The sequence below is a fragment of the Arvicanthis niloticus genome, chromosome 6, assembly GCF_011762505.2.
Source record: "Arvicanthis niloticus isolate mArvNil1 chromosome 6, mArvNil1.pat.X, whole genome shotgun sequence".
Taxonomy (NCBI): Eukaryota; Metazoa; Chordata; class Mammalia; order Rodentia; family Muridae; genus Arvicanthis; species Arvicanthis niloticus.
The window spans coordinates 86594471-86611390 of NC_047663.1; the positions used below are offsets into that span (position 1 = coordinate 86594471).

The window sequence follows — 16920 nt, forward strand, 5'->3', positions numbered from 1 at the left end:
GGAGTTCTCAGGAGTATGTGTCCTTGTACCTGTGACTGTCAACACACATGTGCCTCTCATCCACTCTCTCCGGATTCCACATCCTGGGATCAGTGCCTGGCACACAGGAGGCGCTCCAGAAGTGTCTGCTGCTCCTCTGCTTTACAGCGTGGCTGCCAGTATTATGCGTTTCACACGTGCCTTCTCTTTCACCAGTTACTATTCCCATTTTAAAGCTGAGAAAATTGAGGCATGAAATAAAGAAGTGTTGACATGAAGTCCAAGAACTCGTGGGGGAAGGAGCTGGCATTCAAAACCAGAACCCAGACCCAGATTCAGCAGCTAACCACCGCCTTGCGTATTTCTTTAGTATTGGTAGAGGGTACCTCTGGCTACCGTTCTAAGCACAGAGGAGGCTGGGTGAACCCGAGGATCGGGGTTTCTGCCACGGTGTCCCGCTTCTCCAGGTGAAGTCTCCTGCTATGGGAAGTGGGCATAGGGGATGCAGAACTATCCTGGCTCCATGCTTCCTGTGCTGGTTTCCTGAAGCCTTTCCCTCTTATGGCATTGTTGAGAGGATTCAGGGAGTCACATGCAGTGTTCAGCACAGGGCAGGCACCCAGTTCATGGAAATTCAGTTATGACAACTGTCTTCTTATCAATACAATCAATGTTCTGTGCAGCTGCAAGCTAGCATGAGCGGAGTACCCTCTAGACTCCTGGAGGAGTCTGATAGATTGCCAGCTGGAAAGAGTTGGCCAGGTTCATGTCTCCTTTGGGAGTCATGGGTATTTGCATCATCTGTAAGTCTCCAGGAACAGGGAGACTAGTAGGTAAAGACCAACCTTAGAGAACTCGCTGTGGACTTGAACTGAGATGACCAACTGATTACCCCTCAAACTTGTCAAGCTGAGATCTTGGTCACCGAGCTTCTAAGGGAGACAGAAGACATGGCCAGAGGGTGAAGAGCTGGGAGGGCTGGAAGCTGGACTGTGGAGTCTAAGCAATCTGCTTATGTTTATAGAATGGTGCCTAGGGGACAGGCCACCCTCAGGCATGGGAGGCTTCACTGTGGTGTGGATCGTGTTGCTAAATACTTGGACCTAACAGAAGTCAGTCGAGGCCTGCAAGTGTACCCATCAGAAACAAGGAGGTGTGGTAGGCAGTGTTTGTTACAAGCATGCTGTAGAGGGGGCTTTTGCCACCTCCTGGGTGAGAGCCCAGGCCCTAGGAGTGGCCCCCTTTGGTGATTCCCAGCTGGATCTTGGAGGGCATCACCTTCTCTCCACCCCATGACCCCTGGGTCAGGGGCCTTCTCCTGGGGGGCTGAGAGACTGTGTCTGACTCCTGCTAGTTGCCAGGAGGGGAGGAGGCCCCTGCAATGGCCCTTTCACACCTCAAGGAAAAACAAACCCATCTGCAAATCCCAGAGGTGGGAGGTGGGAGCTTGGCAAATGGGCCAGGAGGGAGGAGTGTCCTGTCCCTGCTGAGATGGTGTGGGAGGGCTGGGATCCAGCCCCCTCCCTCCACCGTAGCAGGGCTCTTCTCCAGAGAGCAGTGTTTTGCTGGATGGACAGAGACACACCTGGAAGGGTAGTAAGCTCTGGGACACTTTGCAGCTCAGGGTGGAGACTGAGCTTGGAGCAGTGGGTCAGGAGACCTCAGTCAGTTCCTCAGAGTATAGCACTCCTGAGTGTCCCCAGGGTCCTCTCTCAAGGCCTCAGTTTCCCCAGATGTCTAGTTCTAGTGTTTGTGGCCTGGGATGCTCTTTCTGGCTGGAGAGAGTGTTTAGGCTTTCCCAGTATGGGTGGAAGAGCCAGGCTGAGGCTGGGCACCAGGAGCGGCTCAAGTTCCATTCCTGAATATCAATGAGCAGGCCTAGGAATGTCTGCTACACAGCTGGCTGCCTGTCTGGGGTGGGGGGAGAAGAGAAGGGATGGGAGGAAATGGCCCAGCAGCTCTCCCAGACTCACCTGCCCGGCAACAGCAGACAGAGCTTGCAGGCAGGCCTGGCAGTCTCTGCCCATAAAACAGGTAGATGGGGGAATTTTACTAGGCATTTGGCACCAGGTAGGGAATTGGGGGAGGGATCTCTCTCTCTCTCTCTCTCTCTCTCTCTCTCTCTCTGTGTGTGTGTGTGTGTGTGTGTGTGTGTGTGTGTGTGTGTGTGTGTACACAGTCCTCTCCACCTACATTTATTTGTGCTCTGCACTGAGTGACTTTTCCACTTGCTGCTCTGGGAAGAGGCAGATTTCCAATTCTGTCCCAGGCCTCATCTCAAGCCTATGAAAGACTTTGGGGAGGTTGTAAACACCGACTGCCTGAAGACTTGAGCGGATAGTGCATTCATTCTGCAAGAAACAGGCAGTAGCCATGCCATCTAGGATGGGGCTCAAGAGAGGTTTGAGCCACAGGAGATGTCAGTTCACAGCCGACATCTGAAAAGGTTCCAGTGTCCGGGTGCTTGCCAACAGTGTCATTCTGATGTCTCCAGGAGGTGTAGAGCTGGAGTTTGTGGTGACTTCAGAGAAGGTGCTGGGAGCACAGATCTGAACCCATTTCCTTTCTTTCTTTCTTTCTTTCTTTCTTTCTTTCTTTCTTTCTTTCTTTCTTCTTCTTCTTCTTCTTCTTCTTCTTCTTCTTCTTCTTCTTCTTCTTCTTCTTCTTCTTCTTCTTCTTCTTGTGTGTGTGTGTGGTGTGGTATGTGTGTGTGGTATGTGTGTGTGGTATGTGTGTGTGGTATGTGTGTGTGTGTGTGGTGTGTGTGTGTGGTGTGTGTGTGTGTGTGGTGTGTGTGTGTGGTGTGTGTGTGTGTGTTTTGGAGACAGGGTTTCTCTGTGTAGTCCTGGCTGTCCTGGACTCACTCTGTAGACCAGGCTGGCCTCGAACTCAGAAATCCGCCTGCCTCTGCCTCGCAAGTGCTGGGATTAAAGGCGTGTGCCACCACTGCCCGGCTGTTGTTACCATGTCTGACTCCTGGTCCCTCCATGAGTGGCAAAAAGGGGCAGATAGACCTTTATGGACTAGTGGCCCTGTCTTCATTATTGGGTTGCTTCCTGGAGAAGGTCATGCACCTAGTAGCTGGCATCTGGACATTCACAGGGGTCAATCCTGGGAGGAGAATAAAGGCAAACCTGAGACCTTGGCCCTTGCTCTCTCCAGGGTTATAAAGATTCACATTCTAGCCCTGGATCCATCCATGCATTTGTCTACCCATTCTCTACACACCCACCTCTCCATCTGTCTGTCCACTCTCCACCCGCCTACCCATTGACCAGGTGTGATATGTTACGCTGGTTTGACAGCATCTCTCAAATTTCTTGTGCTGAAAACTTAATCTCCAAACCCCTATGTCAATGGTGTTCATGGTGGGACCCTTTGTAAGTGACAGGGTCATATTCATAGAATAGTGGGTGACATGTTGTTAAGGGAGTGGCTTTGTTGTGAATATGGCTCTTGAGAGTGACATTAACCCCCGCCTCACCATGTGGTACCCTGGGTCATCATTGTCTCAGAGACAGTGGATCAAGAAGGCCCTTGCTCAGTAGATGCTGAGCAGATGCGGAGACAAGGTTGGTGCTACCCTCTTGGCTCTCCCAGCTTTCAGAACTGTGCACCCCATAAACCTCTATGGTTTATTAATTTCCTGGTCTGTTATGTTCAATTATAGCAACAGAAAACAGATGAAGACAAACGTTATCCCTCTTGGGGAATGGAACCCATTCCCACTTAGACAACTCCCCTGCTCTCTGTGTGCCAGGGAAGCTGCTTTGGCCTCGGGAGCCTCAGTGTTTGCATCTGTATGATGGGATTTAATGACCACCATCTCCTTTAAAGGGCTGCTTTGAAAAAAGTCTGGTGAGATGAGGGATGTAAACACCCAGCTCAGTACAAAGGGCTCCACACAGGAGCTGTCACCAATATTCATCGCAGTACCTTGCTGTCAATTGAAGCTATCTTGGTACAAGACATGGGGAGGAAAAGAGGGCAGTGCAGCTGTACAGAACCTGTCATATTTCAGCTGGGCTGCAATGGGCAGCCCTTCAGTGTCTTTGCACCTGTACTTGCAAATCAGTCTAATGCTGGCTGCCTTGCAGGGTTAGGACAAACATGAGAATGTGGGAAACAGGACAAGCTCTGGCATGTTGGGTTCATAGGATATGTTAACGTTAGTAGCCATTTTTCTCTTCCCCAAGGATTGGCGGGGGCATGCTGACTCCCAAGGGTTGCTCACACGGAAGCTGTGAGGCATTCAAGGGAGGCTGGCTGGCATAGTTTTCATCCACCTGCAGTTGTCTGCAAAGCCTTGTGTGAGTGCTTGGATGGACAGGTGATGTCTTGTCTCTTATGAAGTCTCTAGATGGGAGAAGATCAAATGCACAGAGCACTGTGTTGTAGGCGCTCTATTGAAAGGCTCTAGTAGCTGTCATGGCTGGACCCAGGAGCAGTCATAACTGGTTGGGGGCTGCTAAAGCCCGGGGAAACTGTCCTAAAGAAGACAGCTTGTGAGCAGTGAGTTGAACAGAATGAGTTGTGGACTGTTTAAGTGTTGGGTGCTTTAGGAGATTGCATGCAGCCACTACAGAGGCCCTGGGGTTGCAAAGGCTCTGGACGCCACTCAGGAGATCATGCTCTTAACAGTTTTAATGTGCTATTGAGAATCTTGTAAAGTCAGGTAGGGGTCAGACCAGACAGGCAGGCTGTGGCAACAATCCTATTTCCCACCAGGGGTAACGGAGGACTCAGGAAGTTTAAACCACCTGCCAAGAGTCAAGTTGGCCAGAGCTAGATCTCAGGTAGGTCTCCAGGGCCAAGTCCTGTTGGGAGTCAAGAGGCAGAGTGCTAGGGTGCTCTGAGGTACCCTCACCCTTGTGAGGTTGTGTGTGTGGAGGGGGGGCCGGGAGGGGGTAGGGCAGAAAGGTTCCCGGATGTGGAGAGAGAACATGGTGTCTGCGGGTGTGAGCCAGGCAGCAGCCTAAACACGACAGCCCCCGGCCAGCCCTGCTGCGAGCACAACTGCTTGTGTGCCTGCCAGGGAGCCAGATGCCGCTTCTGGAAAAAATAGCTTCCTGGCTCGGCACTCCTGGCTGGCCAGCCGGCCAGCCTGCCATGCAGGGGAGGGGGCTGTGGAGTGTGGGTGCAGCACCCCAGAACACACTGCTGTGCCTTTGAAGCCAGGGCAGGAAAAGAAAGGGGGGGGGTGTAGGGAGGATTCAAGCAAAATATTTTTGCTAAAAATATTCTGATCCAGAAGAGCTTCCCCCTCACTCTTGCTGGAAAACCAAGTCTTATTAAAACAACACTAGAATATTTCATGTTGATATCAATTAGGCAAAGGAGAAAGAATCTCAAACTTTTCTCCCTGCCAGTTTCACATAAAAGAAATATTCTCTTCGAGGCCAAAGGATGAAGGGCTTTAGTTTTTTTCCCCCCTTTCTGCACAAAATTCCTGCAGTGTGGATGGAAAGTTTCTCCTGTCTGCAAGTTTCCTGAGAAGTTGGGGCCCTGGACCTCCAGGCCAAGTTCTGTGGGTGGGGCAGGGCAGGTGGCTGGTCCCCAGAAAAGGCACTCCGAACCAGTCAGAGAGGGAGAGAGCCAGGCCCACCTGCACCTAGGCCCAGCCAGCCCGACCTGTGCTCTTGGTTAAGGCGTCTTCCAGCTGGATCACTCAGATGATGGCCCGGAGAGCAGGAGATACAGACAGAGGCTCTGGCCTGGGCCACTGGCTCCCTGTCAAAGCTGCTGGGCAGCTTCAAAACAGGGAGTTACACCGAGGTGCCAGACCTGGCCAAGGCTACTCTCTGGCTTAGGCTTTTCAAAACCACAGCAGTACCATCATGAACACCTACTGTGTGCCAGGCACTTTAAGACTTGTCGATATGACCTCTCATTTACCGGTCACAGTGGCTGCAGAGACAGGGACTATATTATCCCCCAAGCTCCTAAGATGTTTCAACTTAGCGTCATGTAGCTAGTCGAAGTGACAAGGCTTGAAGCCAAGTCTGTCTGGTCCTAGAGTCTGGCCTCTGTCCCCTGCGTCACTAACCTCTCAGAAGACCATTGGCTCAGCTGGCTGAGATGATCTCAGTCCGCCATCTCTAAACCAGAGCTCCCAAATAACTCTTTCAGCACAATGTTCTCACTCCTTTTGTTTAAACATTAATTCTTTAGCCTGTATCTGCAGCCATCCACTCATCTGCATATCTATCTACCCACCTATTTGTCTGTCCATCCATCTATCCACCCATCCCACTATCCTTCTAACCACCCACCCAGCGACCTTCCACGAATACACTCATCCACCTGCCCACTTTCTGCCTAGTTTTCAGCCACCTGTCTCCTCAATCACCATCTACCTCCCAGCTCTCTCTGCTCACCTTCCTGTTTCTTCTCCCCTACTTTCCGTTTACCTGACCACAGTTTCTGTGTATGTCCACTCATACTGCTACCCATTAATCTGCCTCCCCAGGTGGCCCTGCTTTACTCAGGGATGGAGAAGTGGCTGAAACGTTGTTCCTACCCCAGCCAGTCCTGAAGCCATCGGACATTGGGTGTGGTCTTAGAAAGATCGCCATCCATGGTACGGAGGATCTGTCTTTATTTTCTATAAGGAAGTTGCAGTTCTGTGACATCAATGAGACTTGCTGGAAAGCTGGGCATTTGAGCAGAAGGATTAAAAGCCTTGAAGTCAAACCAGACCTGAGTTGTAGTCCTTTCTAAAACAAAGACCCACCTAGTGACTCTGACCTTGCAAGGAAAAGGAACGGCTATTTATGAAGGCAGTGATGCCCAAACCTATTGTTCAGAGGTTGGGCCTTTACGCTGAATATGAAGGGCACCATGCCAGGGACTGGAGCAGAGATGTGCACTCCAACTTAAATTTTATTTAATTTAATTAATTTTTTTTTTTGAGACAGGGTTTCTCTGTGTAGCCCTGGCTGTCCTAGAAGTCACTGTGTAGACCAGGTAAGCCTGGAACTCAGAGCTCTACCTGCCTCCACCTCCTGAGTGCTGGCATTAAAGGCATGTACCACTACCTAGTTTTGAAGGACCACTCCACGTCTTGTGTACAGAATAACCTGTCAGAAGGTTACAAAAATGGTGAGCACCAGTTGGAAAAGTTATCTCAGTAATCCAGGGAGTAGATGATGCTGGCTTAATCCAGAGTGGCTGTACTGGAAGCTCCAAGAGTCATTGGAATACCATCAGTGAGTGGCAGGAAGAGAGGCCTCAGGAATGGTTTCCTCGGTTGATGCCTGAGTAACCAGGAGGAGGATGCCATCTCCTGAAAAAGGGAGGACAGTGGGTGGCTCCAGGTCTAGGAACATTTGGAGTTCAAATTTTGCTGGTTGAATCTGAGATTCTTGCTCATGTGTGGTGACCATGCCATGTACACAGGTCAATGGGGGTCTCAGATCAGCAGCAGGTCTGGGCTCAGGCTGTGTGTGTGGGAGCCACTGGTATATAGATGGTGTTCACAACCTGAGGATGGATGAGATCAGAGTACAGACATCGACGAGAAGAGGGATGAAGTAAGGCCACTCATCACTGAAGGTTGTTCCAGTCTGTGGTGAGTACTTGGGACACATATGATTAAAACGTGGCCATTGCCCTAACAGAACATACATTCTGAAGAGACAACAGATATGGGGGAAATCAGCAAATTCAAGCTTGAGAGCTTTTTGAAGAATTATTCTCAAGTGAGGCTTCACCCAGTTCAAGCCACTCATAAACCTGGCATGAGCTGTTATGTTTGATAGAAAGGGGAGGAAAGAGGTGGGTATATGGAGTTCCAGCCCATAGTTTGGGGGCTCACGTAATTCTCTGTGCAGCTCTCTAAGATTGTTCTCTTGAGATCTTCACTTCTCAACCAAGAAGCTGCCTCCATCAGATTGGCCTGTATTTTATCAGCAGGACATTTTCTTCACTGCTCATTGAGAGAGGAGGGCCTAGCCCACTGTGGGCAGTGCAGTCCCTAGGCTTCCTTAAGCCCGGGCTGCTTGAGAAAAGTGGTTGAAGATGAGCTTGGGAGGAAGTTGGTAAGCAGCGTTTTGTTTGTGGTTTTGCTTCACCTAGGAATCCTTTGATGATGATGAACTATGGCCTGTAAAATGAAGTCAACTCTTCCCTTCCCAAGTTGATTTTGGTCATGGTATTTATCACGGCAACAACAACAAAAAAAATTAGGACACCCATTTAAAGACCAGGAATGGAAGCCACTGGTCCCAGGCCACACATTGTGTGTGTGTGTGTGTGTGTGTGTGTGTGTGTGTGTGTGTGTGAGAGAGAGAGAGAGAGAGAGAGAGAGAGAGAGAGAGAGAGAGAGAGAGAGAGAGAGAAGGGGGGCAGAAGGATGCTAGGAAAGGAGATGAGATTCAGTCTCTATACTCTCTTCTGGGGGCATTCCCAGGTCTGGTAGACTACATTCTCATGACTTCAAGAGGCAGGCCAGGGACATCAAGGAGGTGCCGGGGTTGGGGCTGGATGGGGAAAACATAACCTAATGCAAGGGGCAGCTGCTGCTCAGCCTAGCCAATAGTGAGTGGCCCTCCGGAAATGTGGGCCAGATCTGGTTTCTAAAGAGAAGCCGGAAATCTGGATTTTTATGTGAAATTTCCCCCCTTTTAAAATTTCCCCCCTTTTAAAACAGTGTTGGGGCCAAATAAAACATGTGTGCATGTTGAGTTGACCTCAGGGCCACTGGCTCCAGGCTCTACGGAGTTTAGACTGGTGGTTAAAATTAAAGGCGTTGAGATCCCAAATACCAGGTTCGAATCCCCTAACCCTCCCCACTGGCTGTGAGGTCTAGGGTGAGTGAGCTCATCTCTCTGAGTCTCTGTTTCTTATATGCCAGTCATTTCATGTTTAGAGCCGTACAAGGATTGTGGGAGACAACGTGTCTACAAAGGATAGACATCCTGGTTCTCAGTACCTAACTGGACAAATTATGAAGAGGTGTTTGTTTGTGTGTGCGTGTGTGTGTGTGTGTGTGTGTGTGTGTGTGTGTGTGTGTGTGTGTGTGCGCACACGCGCCGCGTGCTCGCGCATGCATGCTGGGATAAGGAGGTGTGAGACTAGAGTGTGAGTTTTGTGGCCTTACACTACTATTCTGGCCTTTACCATGAGGCTCAGAGGCTGTGAGAGTATCCTTTGTAGACTTGGGCTCCCGGCCAGGCTTTCTCTCCGTAGACCGTCTTCCCAGCATTCCCCACGGGCCACTGTGGTGTCCTGGGCAACCATGGCCTCCATCCCTGAACAGTCCTCACCAGCCTGACTTCCTCCTGCCAGAAGAGCCATGGGGACGATAGATTCCTGCGGGATGTTTTCCACATTTCTGGAAACCCACTGTGGTTTGGTTTTCCGTGGTACAGGGCCTGGCAGGGGCTGAGTCCAGTGCAATGGCTGGTAGCTGGGAGGGGCCGGAGTCAAGAACACATTCACTGAGCACCCACCCTGAACCAGGTCCCTGGGACTCCCAGATAATTAAACAGTCCAAGGCCTCCGTTATTTTGTTATGGACACAGACCTGAAATATGAGACATTTAAAACATTTTAAAACCAATGTCCTATGACTCCAACTGGTAGCTTCCCTCACCTGACCTACTCACCTTCTTCCTCCCTTGGGATGCTGGATACTCTGGCATAAAGCCGCCAAGCCTCTGAGACCTGCTAATTAGTTTTCACTTATCTCCTAAGTGTTGGTGGGACCCTGTCTTTTCTCCCACTGATGGTGGCCACCACCCATGCTTCCAGCCAGCCCCTCTCAACCCATTCCATCTAAGGATGTGGTGCTACACTGTCCTATCTCAAGCCCTCAGTGACCGCAAGGTCACAGTCAAACCTCCTTCTTTTTCATATCTTCTTTTTCATATCTTCTTTTTCATATCTTCTTTTTCATATCTCCATTGTATCCGTGTTTCACCAAGCTGGGCCTTGAGACGTTGACGACATGCATTCACTGTTGCTCAGTGCTGAGTTCTGCATGGGCTCTTCTGTCTATCCCAATGAACTTCTAGTTGCATTTCTGGTCTCTGCTTGCACATCACGTTCTGCAGGGAGTGTTGTCTGCCCTTTCCCACCTCCAGGCTGCACTGTGGTATTTGCTCTGTATCCCTAGTACGTTGGCTGTTCTGAAAGTCATTCTGTAGAACAGGCTGGGTTTGGACTCAAAAATGTGTTGTTTTGGTTGGTTGCTTGTTTTTTTTTTTTTTTTTTTTTTTTTTTTTTTTTTTTTAAAAAAAAGCTTCTCTAAGTAGTCCTGGCTGTCCTGGAACTCCTTCTGTAGACCCGACTGACCTTGAACTTGGAGATCCACTTGCCTCTGCCTCCCAGGTGCTGGGGTGAGACATGTGTACCACCACTGCCCGGTTCCCCAGTGCCCATTGCTTACCCAATGCCAGTGCCAATGGCAATAGTAAGCAACACTAATGCTAAGTAAATGAACATGGTTGCTAGCACTTGAACAACACACACATGTGCTAAGTTCGGTTTCCAGTGCTCACTCCATAGCCGTCTGCTTTAGCTTTTCTAGATGCTCCCAGCTAGGAGCTATTGCAATCCACACTTCACTAGTGAGTAGATAGGTTTCTTGGGGCGCTGTACCCAGTTCGGGGCCAGGTAGAGCAGATAGCAACAGTGTGTTACAAAGATCTACTTTCTGGCCTGCCTCCCTTCAGTGTGCCCTAAGCTCCAGGCAGACTAGGACCCCTGATACCTTGTCTGTGGTCAGGCCTTGAGCAGTACCTTGGTGCTTTATAAATGGCGGATGATAGAGGAAAAGCCAAGTGAGGTGATACAGAATTCCAGACCTGCCTGCGTACAGACAATGGGCTCCTCAAGTGACCTGGTTCATATTTTTTTCTATTTTAGGCCTGGCATTCAGGGTCTAAAACAGCATTTCACAACCCCTTTGAGGATTGAACGACCATTTCACTGAAGCTGTATGACAGATATCCTGCATATCAGATATTTACATCACAATTTGTAACAGTGGTAAAATTACAGTTATGAAGTAGCATTAAAAATAATTTTATGATTGGGGGTCACCACAACATGGGGAACTGTACTGAAGGGTCACAGCATTAGGAAGACTGAGAACTGCTGTTCAAAAATCAACTCATCAAAGGGAAGTAGAGTGGACTTCAAAGACTCATAATATCCTTGGCATTCATTGTCTTATTATTAAGATAAAGAGGACACTGCTTGCCAAGTATGAATAGAATGAAAAGACTTGATAGATGAGCAGTGATGACCCAGAGATCTTGTACCCATTTTACAGAGGAGGAGATGGAGTCTCCAGGACCAGGTAGAAAGATGCCTGAGGTATTCAATGTCTGATCTACAGACATACCACCATAAACATGCAGTTCGCAAGCAAGGATGTGGAGATTTAAATCATCAAAACTGTTTCTGCCACCCAGGGACCACATCCCTCACTGACATTTATTTAAATTTACATAGAGCTATTATATGTGTCAAACTCACATTGCTCGTGAGCAAACACTTCAATCCCACCCGAGATTGTTGTTGGACAGCTTTCCAGGTGACCTTTTGACCTTTTTTATTTTGTCTGCCTTGTAACATTTCTAGATCCACTGTCTGAAGACCAAGCCTCACTGTCTGAAGACCAAGCCTCACTGTCTGAAGACCAAGCCTCACTGTCTGAAGACCAAGCTGAAGGGGTGCATCTCTCTTGCTTTGTGTGGCTGGTGTTTCACAAAGCTCACCCATGGAGTGTGTCTTTGCCACCCCCTTCTGTGCATCGTGTGGGTGTGTTGGCTCACGCTGCTGCCATTCCAACAGAGACAGGACCATGTTCTGGGGAGGGAGGGCAGGCGGGGACAAATGTCAGACATGTGTCTGTTTTCAGTTCACTTTATTTATTACTTATGACATAGATAATGTGTGACATAGACACCCACAACTTTGTTCTTTGTTGTCTGTCAAAGCTATAGTCTATGCCCTTCACCCCTTGAATGGTCACCCATTGCTTGGGGATCCTGCAGTAGGCAAACATCAGAGAGGGACATGCTTTCCTAGCCAGAACTGTTCAGGTTCTTGCTGTGACTCTGAGCCTTCTGCGTCAGGCCTTTGTCAATGCTAGGTTTATGCATACGATTTCCAGCAGCCCACACCTGGGAAAAGCATTAAACATTTATATCATCATAGGCCCTAAGATTAAGTCTATAAATGGCCCTTGTAGAAGTTTTCTCCTGTTCGCTGGATGTCGTTAAAAAAAAAATGGCTCAGTGCAAACAGGGGAGGGAGGTGTTCCCTTTAACAGCTGGGTGTTAATGGCCACCTGATGAAGGATACATCTGAGTAGCCTCAGATTACAATCTGGAAGTCCTACTCTGAGCAGCTGCATCTGCAACAGGGCCAGCTGGTCACCAAGAGCGGAGTCTCATCCACACTCTGTGATGAGCAGGTAGAGTTCCGACTGGAAAATGCAGGAATGCACATGAAGTGAGTTCAAGGGCTCCCCTGTTACCATGGCACTGGGGAAAGGTTCTTGATCTAGAACCTCTCGGCTTGGACTTCCGAAGCATAGGTGACCTTGAGGATCTCAACCTCTTGGGACCTCTGTGGCAGGCCCTGCTGGTCGCTCCACACCAAACACAACCTGCTTCCCCACTTGCTGATGCAGCTGTCCTGGCGTGTATCATATTTGCTCTAAGTCAGTTTATTTGATCAGGAGCTGACATGTAGACAGATCCTGACCAATGAAAATCTTGACAAGAAGTTCTGATTGGAGGTTTAGGCAAAAACATTATTTCCTTTATTTCCTGCTTTGAGCATCACAGTTATAGCTGCAGCTTACGGCGAGGAGGTGATGAGCTTCCAAATGAAATTGCACACACTAGGGATAATTGAATATCCAATGATGAAGCCAGACTGCTACGTCCAAGGGGACACTTGCTCTAGGAGAAAAATTTTTGCTAGTCTTTGGGTGTTCTGTTACTCGAATCAGAGGCTTCCCTGACTGGTAAGAGGCAATAAATAATAAACACTTTCCAGAGTTCCCAGGGCAGTCACGGGACATGTGTGCACTGTCTCGCCACATGGTTGTTACCTGCTTCCTTATCCGCATCGTCTGTACTGTGATCTGAAAGCTAAGCAGGAAGAGAGCAATGCACCGGTGGGAGGATAATTGCTGGTCTCATAAATCCCATGTGACAGAGAATAGCAAGATGTAACTCAGAGCAATTGTCAATACCTGCTTGAGTTCACCTCTTCAGTTACACGGTCACGAGAAGCTCACATGTATAAAACAGATCAGTAGCAGGAAGAGATTCTTTGAGCGGAAGTTGTCCCAAGGTGGAAGACAATGAAATTGCTTGTCTTTATTCATTCAAGCATCCACTCCATCCAAAGTAGTTGGTCTAAGTCAATTAATATGATTTAACCCCTCTTACAAGTGACTGGTTTAGGAGTGGTCATGTGACCTACCTCGGGCCAATGAGATTTGAGTGGCATACAAGGTGGGAACTTTGGGAAATTTCATTTCTCCTGGGAGGGAGTCACAAGAACAGTGGGTATTCTGTTTCCTCTTGCTACTGTGATATTTGTCTGAGAGACGCATCTGAAACCATATGATGTCATGTGCTAGCAGACTGAGGGTGAAACCGTGTGAGCCTTAAGGATGACTGGCGGAGCTAATCTGTAGAGTGAGTAGGTCCTGGACCTGCCCTGTCCCACTCCCGGAATGCTACGTCTACCAGCTAAATGTTTACTTAGGGCTTACTCAAGTAATTTAGGGGTTTGGAAAGATTTTGCTGAAACCATTTTGATCCTTTGAGTTGACTTCAAAGATTTTAGTTTATTTAGAAAGCCCTTGTGTCCGTACAGTTTTATTGGACCGGGCTCTTGTGGGCAAGAAAGGCGGGGCTTTGGGAATGAAGGTGGTAGGTACTAAGTTGATTTGCTACCGATTGGTTAAAAGGTACCTTTAAGCTGAAGCTGGATGAGACAATTACTTTCGGTGTTGGTTAAGCGTGTTCACTTTACAAGGCCTAGGAGTCGAGCCTCTGAGCATGTCTGAAAGGGAGCTTCATGATTGGTATGGGTGACTCCACTCCCTGGGGTTGGGATCCTGTACTAAATAAAAAAGAGGAAAGCTATGTAAGCCCAGCCTCGCTGCCTCCTGACAGTGGGTTCAGTGTACCCAGCTGCCTTATGCTCTTGTTTCTGTGAGTTCCTCTCCATGACAAACTGTGGCCCAGAAGAAACCCCTCCTCAAGTTTCTTTGCCAGGTACTTGATTACAGCCATGAGGAAAGCAACTAATACAGAAGATTGTAAACCCAGCTACGTAGACTTATTGGAGTAAAGTGGAAGAACTTGCAACATTTAGATAGAAAAGCACTGAAATGCTGTGCACAGGGCTTAGTGGGCCATTTTGGTGCAAATTTAGAATACCAGAATTGTAAACCACAGCACCACTTCTGGTAAGGTTACCTGACATCACTGGTGAGAAATGAATCTTTGACTAGGCACAGGTTGGAGGGGGTCACAGCAAGACTGGGGCTGTGACAAGTGTATTCCAAGGAAGTTCGCTTTTTATACCTGTGATGGTTTGTATATGCTTGACCAAGGGAATGGCATTATTAGGAGGTGTGGCCTTGCTGGAGTAGGTGTGTCACTGTGGGTATGAGTTTAAGACCCTCATCCTAGCTGTCTGGAACGCAATCTCCTCATAGTAGCCTTCTGATGAAGATGTAAACCTCTCAGTTCCTCCAGCACCAAGCCTGCCTGGACGCTGCCATGCTCTTCACCATGATGATAATGGACTGAACCTCTGAACCTGTAAGCCAGCCCCAATTAAATGTTGTCCTTTATAAGAGTTGCATTGGTCATGATGTCTGTTCACAGCAGTAAAACCCTAAGACAATACCCTTATCAGAAACAGAATACAATGGCAATTGCCAGGATCCATACTATGGTAGTTGCCAGGATACTATGATACTTGCAAGCTAGACAGGGTACACAAGATTAATCTCTAAGACTAATTGTCTAGCCAAGCTTCTATATGCTTCGTTGACTTCCAGGGAACACAGAGAATCACAAGGCAGCCTGAATGCTCCAGTATCTGTGGGAGTGCCTTGGTGTCTCAGGAGCTAAAGTCACACAGTGCCCCAAGAGTCACGGACTCCAATCTGAAAAATTCATGATGCATGCCTCTCAAAGAAGCTAGGTCAGGCCAACTCTGTGATTTCTTGCATAGAATACCAACAGAAATGTGGGTAGGAAAGGCCTGACTCGTGAGGTAGAAGAGGAGGAGCAAGGAATCTATCAAGACCTGGCCTAGAGGCCATTTGTGTTATAATCTGGCAAAGAGTCTGGCTGTGGTGTGCATGTGTCCAGAGAACTTGAACAAGAGTGAATTAAAAATCAGTGGTCTGGCAAAGGACAACTTAAGACAGGATAGAATTCAGGTGGTGCCACGATTGCCTGGGCCTACTCCTATCTCGGTATACAGTAAGAGGAAAAAAATGTGCTTTTTGGTGAGGGAAGAAGGATGTTTAAACTTACAGACAAGGCTGATACTGAGGAAGCATCTGTAATCATTAAAGAAATGAGCAACATTGCAGACGAACTTCATGTTCTGCACTGGGATAGTAGGAAGGGTGCCCTGAAGAAGAGCCGCCTATCACGACCCTCTGAAAGTGCAAATTCTTTTGAAAGGAGAGTGCCTAAACCTAGAATGTTAGTTCAAAACAAACAAACAAACAAACAAACCAGAATCCAGCCAAAAAATCAAAAATCAAAAACTAAACCAAAAACCAAACCAACCAAACAAACAAACAAAAACCCCAATAACAACAAAACTCTTAGGGCAGTGTTTCTCCAGGGTCACTCTGGAAAGCACATAGAGGTCAATGTAGCTGTGGCCCAAGGGGCCAGGGTTCATCTTGAGCTGGCTGCAGAACTCGGAAGTATCATCCACGAGCTAATAATAGTTTTGTGAGTATAAAAAAAATGCAAGATGGAGGGGGTAATAAAGGCTTGTGCCAAGGTTCCTGAAGGCTACTGAGACCAAGCACTGTGAGGAAGGGTCAGATTCTTTAAAAGGAGTTCCTAAGATGCTACTGTATGACATTGTGAACGTGAAGCTTAACCTGCAAAGGAGGTCATGGGATGTTGGAGATTCCGGGACCTTAGGATGTCTACCAAGGAAAGTTGAAGAGTTGGAATGAACTGGCCCAAGAGAAAGGCGATGTGTGTTATAAGCGATGGCTTTGGAGCCCAGATGATCCCATTCTGAGTCCATGGTGCCTGATATGGAGTTGCAGGATCTGTTGTTTGCCCTGCTGGGTTTCAGTCTGCTTTGGTCTGATTTTCCCTTGCTGTGCCCTGATCTTCCTCTGTGGAATGGGAATGCTCACTGTGAACCATTGTACCTTAGAAATATGTAACTTAACGTTTTTTGGTGTGTATAGGTGTTTGTGTGTGTCTTAGTTATAGTTACTATTGCTATAATGAAACATTGTGACAAAAAAAAAAAAAAAAAAAAAGCTAGAGAGGGAAAGGTTACTGGCTTGTATATCCTGAAGGCAGGTAGGCATTCAACTGGGTAGGAATCCAGAGGCAAGAGCTGAGGCAGAGGTCATGGAGGAATGCTGCTTACTGTCTTGCTCTCCTGGATTACTCAGCCTGTCTTTTTATAGAACCCAGGACCACCTACCCAGCTCCTACACCAAATACTAAGTAAGGAAATATTCTACAGGCTTGTCTACAGCCAGATCTTATGGAGGCTTTTGAATTGAGGCTTGGTCCTCTCAGATGGCTATAGCTGTGTCAAGTTGACATAAAACTAGCCGGCACAGCATGTGTACATGTTTGCGTGCACTTGCATGTGTGTGGAGCCTGGAGATTGATGTCAAATGTCTTCCTCAGTCACTCTCCATCTTAAATCTGAGGACTGGCTCTCTCACGGAACCCA

General features: G+C 48.1%; 1 long non-coding RNA gene across 1 annotated transcript; it reads left to right on the forward strand.

The window, feature by feature from the left end:
• The first annotated feature begins 1925 nt into the window (after positions 1-1925).
• On the forward strand, positions 1926-14770 carry LOC143442841 (uncharacterized). The gene is made up of 5 exons (XR_013111375.1): positions 1926-2013; positions 4708-4775; positions 6449-6559; positions 6897-7549; positions 11569-14770. It is a non-coding gene; the product is annotated as an uncharacterized LOC143442841 (long non-coding RNA).
• The last annotated feature ends 2150 nt before the right edge of the window (positions 14771-16920 follow it).